The following is a 4,402-nucleotide window of genomic DNA, read 5'->3' as shown; positions in this document are numbered from 1 at the left end:
AGAGTTGGGGGCTGAGCCCAGGTGCTTCCGGCTCATGTGGCATGCGAAGCCTCTTGTCCTTTTTTTTTTTCTTTTTTCTTTTCTTTTTTTTTTTTTAAAGATTTATTTATTTTTTATATATGAGTACACTGTAGCTGTGTTCAGACACACCAGAAGAGGGCATCAGATCTCATTACAGATGGTTGTGAGCCACCATGTGGTTGCTGGGATTTGAACTCAGAACCTCTGGAAGTGCAGTCAGTGCTCTTAACCACTGAGCCATCTCTCCAGCCCCCCCTCTTGTCCTTTCTTACACAGGGTCCTCGGATTGTTGATACCCCGTCCTTCCAAGCTGATAAGCCCAGGACTCTGGGATGGGATGTTAGGATTCCTGTGTGGCACCTTGCTGTGAACCCCTTCCCAAGGGCTTGCTTCCCTGATGGGCCTTTGCCGCAAGGCCCTCTTGACACCAAGGATGATGACGCACCCAGCGCCTCTCCCCCCACCCTCCACACTCACTGGTGGGTGCCACCGTCCAGGAAGCAAGTATCCTGGTAAGTGCTGCAGACACATCTTGAAGCCTGAGTGGCACCTAACTTTAGCCTTCCTATGGGCACCAGCAGTGGGGTGGGGTGGAGTTCAGCCAAGTTCTGAGGACAGCATGGCAAAGACCCCGTGGAGGAAAGCCTGGTGGGGGACTTGGGAGTCTGGACTCAGGCCATAAAAGACCTCAGGTCCTATTTGAGTTGGTTCCTTTATTCCCAGGTAGGGAAGTTGCAAAGGCAGATCTGGCTACTTGTCTTATTTTTTGAACCCTAGTGTCTGGCTGCATGGTTGCTATGCCATATGAACATCATTTTGAACCTAAGTTGGTCTTGTGGGTGGCAGGTAGAGCCTTACCTGAATGGATGATTTCATAGAACTGAGGTCTTTAAGCCGGTGGTCGGACAGTCAGCCACTATTTTTCCATTTGAGGTTCTTTGGCAGGAGACGGGATAAAAGAACCTTTTAGAGCCGCTGCAGTTTATGAGAGCTTGCAGAAATTATGTGGAAAATGTTCTCTGACATAGGTGATTTGTTGCTAGTTTCTTTCTTTGTTCACGAGAAAAATGCTGTGTCACAAGAAAATGCTGCGTCACAGTAGTCCAGCCTCTGGGGTATCTGCGTCACAGTAGTCCAGCCTCTGGGGTATCTGCGTCACCAGTAGTCCAGCCTCTGGGGTATCTGCGTCACCAGTAGTCCAGCCTCTGGGGTATCTGCGTCACAGTAGTCCAGCCTCTGGGGTATCTGTGTCACAGTAGTCCAGCCTCTGGGGTATCTGTGTCACAGTAGTCCAGCCTCTGTTGTATGTGGCTGTTGGATCAGAGACTTTTCGTGTACTGTCCAGGACAGATTTGATCGGGTGACATTTAGATGCCTATTTAAATGCTTCTTGTTTATTGCAGAATTGACAGCTCGGTGCAGAAGGGACACGAGAGGTGTCTCTGTCCTGCGAGGAAGCAGCTGGACCACAGCGCTCCCAAGGTAAGGTCTGAACTTAAAATGGCTGCCCTCAAGGGATGCTCACAAGTTCCCAGGAATGAGATAAACTGGGAAGTAAACAGACAGAAGATGAAGGCTGCTGCATCCCTGCACCCCTCCCCCCAAGCCCAACGTTTTATTCTCCCTTGGGCCATTGACGTACATCTAATTTCTGTTGTGCCTGCTTCAGTTCTGAGTCCTCTGCAATGCCTCTTCCTTTGGTGTGTTAGCAGCAGAAGGTCTGAATCAGACACAAGAGAATGCTGCACCATATCTACCTGTACCTAGGTCTGTCTTGGCTGGGGTTCCTCTTGCTGCAGTGAAACATCATGACCAAAGCAGCTTGGGGAGGAAAGGGTTTATTTGCCTTACACTTCAACATCACTGTTTATCATCAAAGGAAGCCAGGATAAAAACCCAAACATGGCCAGGAACCTGGAGGCAGGAGCTGATGCAGAGCCCATGGAGGGGTACTGCTTACTGGTTTGTTCCCCATGGCTTACTCGGCCTGCTTTCTTATAGAACCCAAGACCACCAGCCCAGGGATGGCCCCACCCACAGTGAACTGAGCCCTCCCACATCAATCACTAATTTTAAAAAATGCCCTACAGGCTCGCCTACAGTCCAATCTTATGGAGGAACTTTATTAATTGAGGTTCCCTCCTTTCAGATAACTCTAGTCGGTGTCAAGTTGACATAAAACTATTCAGGACAAGGTCTCATTCTCCAGAAAGCAGAACAACTAGACTGTTTTTCCTTAGGATCAGGAACCCCCTTGTTCCACAACCTAGGAACACTTGCTTTGTGTGTTCCTTTTGTCTCCCCTGTTGTGTGGAACGAATTTTTACAGGCTTAGATATATTTCCTAGGTCACTGTACTCAGCTGAGCAGACTGCTCTACGATTCTGCATTTGACAGCAGGTCCTCCACCTTCTCTGGCCCCACGTTCGTAAGTGGTCAGGGGATACACATACCCTAGCCATTGGTAGTGCAGAGGAAATGTGGGAAGAACTGTCCAGTGTTTGGAAGGTCCACACCCATGCCTTCCAGTGCTGGGATGTTTCCTACACTGTGGTCTCTCAACTCTGTGTACATGTGGGCCTTTAGGGGATTAGAAACACTCATGTGTACATCATTACTGTCACTGGGGCTTTTGCTTCCTGTCCTGGATATTAAGTTCTCCCAGATGGCTGCAAGGTCACTGCCAGTCCACAATGCCACACTCGGACAAACCTGCTGTTTGAGTCCATTTCATCCTGTTGGGCATTCCTTATATTGGTGGTGACTGCCCTGCTACACCACCATTTTAGGAGTTAGAGCCAACAATGGGTTTGTTTTGGAAATAAGAACCAACAGCTTTAGGAAGCTTACTGACTGGTTACTCCTGTGCCAACCCTTTGCTCCGTAACCACCATGCCCTGCTGTGAGCAGTGGCAAGCTGGGTACTCCTCAGGTTTCATGAGCTTTGCAGGTGACGTCACTGTATATAGAGGCATCCTGGGAGTTGTCCTGTCAGGAACATTCCAGACCCACCTGTGTTTGAACTCAGATCATTCTCTTGTCCAGTCCATTGGATACATTGGTCCCTTGCATCCAATACAACGCCATACTTGTTGCCATGGGCTTTCAGTGATGACACGGGACTCCTGCTCCATCACTCTCTGAGTCAGGCTCAGAACTTCAGTTTCAGCATTTGAGAAATAAAAGGATAGCCGAATGAGGTGGTACATACCTTTAATGCCAGCGCTTGGGAGGCAGAGATCTCTGTGAGTTTGAGTCCATCCTGGTCTACAGAGCAAGTTCCAGGACAGCCAGTGCTACACGAAGAGAAATCCTGTCTCTAAAAATGAAAACAACAACAAAAACAAACAAACAAACAAAAACCAAAACAAAACAAAAAAAAGAAAGAAAAGAAAGGAAGGGGCTGGAGAGATGGCTCAGCCGTAAAGAGCACTGACTGCTCTTTTAGAGGTCCTGAGTTCACTTCCCAGCAACCATATGATGGCTCACACCACCTATAATGGGATCCGAGGCCCTCTTCTGGTGTGTCTGAAGACAGTGTACTCACATATATAAAATAAATCTTTAAAGAAAAAAAAAGAAAGGAAAAATAAGACAATGACAGAGGGGGAGATAACTTCCGTTCCACTTGAGCTCATGTGTCTGTCCCAAACCCTTATGCCTCCTGGTAGCTCTGCTCAGGGAATTTTCTTTGGTTATCCTTGGCCATGTGGCATTATGGGGCCTTTGTAGGAAAGAAAGACCTTGGCAGGGGAGCTATGCTTGCCTAGACTCTTCCCCTGGACTCCACCCTGCAGGCCTCTGGTATCTGCATCTCTTCTTGGCCTCATGTCTGTTCCCATGTATGCACCTGCATTTAGAAGCCGACCATGGGCTGCGTGTGCTCTGGTCATCCATGATGCAGGGAGAGGAGTTGCCGAAAGCCATTTCCCGTGTTTGAAGGGTCCACTCCTCCCTCTCAAATGCTGGTGCTTTCACACACTCCTGCCAACATGTCACCTCCCCACAGGACATGGAGCGCTGCGGAAGAGTCATCTCGGTTTCGTTCTGCTTTGTTTTGCTTGTTTATTTGGAGACAGGGTCTCACCTTGTAGGTCTGGCTGGCCTGCCTCTGTCTCCCAAGTGCTAAGATTAAAAGAGACATATGCTGGGGCTGGAGAGATGGCTTGCCAGTTAAGAGCACTTCCAGAGGTCCCGCAACCACATAGTGGCTCATGACCATCTATAAGGGGATCTGATGCCCTCTTCTGGCCTTTGGGTGTACATGCAGCAGAGCACTCATATATTAAGTAAATAAATAAATAAATAAATTTATATTTTGGCTTGGGCTTTCTCAGCTTGGCTCCCTGCTATCAGAGACCAAGGTTTTGACACACTCGAG

The 4,402-nt window shown here is 48.4% G+C and overlaps 2 non-coding genes across 2 annotated transcripts; both read left to right on the top strand.

Annotated features, from left to right (window-relative positions):
• Positions 1 to 2,443: 2,443 nt before the first annotated feature.
• LOC114638207 lies at positions 2,444 to 2,569 on the top strand. Its single transcript, XR_003713846.1, has one exon. It is a non-coding gene; the product is annotated as a small nucleolar RNA SNORA71 (small nucleolar RNA).
• A 1,300-nt stretch (positions 2,570 to 3,869) lies between these two features.
• Positions 3,870 to 4,002, top strand: LOC114638211. The gene has a single exon (XR_003713850.1). It is a non-coding gene; the product is annotated as a small nucleolar RNA SNORA71 (small nucleolar RNA).
• Positions 4,003 to 4,402: the final 400 nt, after the last annotated feature.

Source organism: Grammomys surdaster, unplaced genomic scaffold (genome assembly GCF_004785775.1).
Source record: "Grammomys surdaster isolate TR1022 unplaced genomic scaffold, NIH_TR_1.0 125561, whole genome shotgun sequence".
Classification (NCBI taxonomy): Eukaryota; Metazoa; Chordata; class Mammalia; order Rodentia; family Muridae; genus Grammomys; species Grammomys surdaster.
Note: the sequence above shows the minus strand (reverse complement) of the source record. Positions and strands in the feature narration are given on the sequence as shown.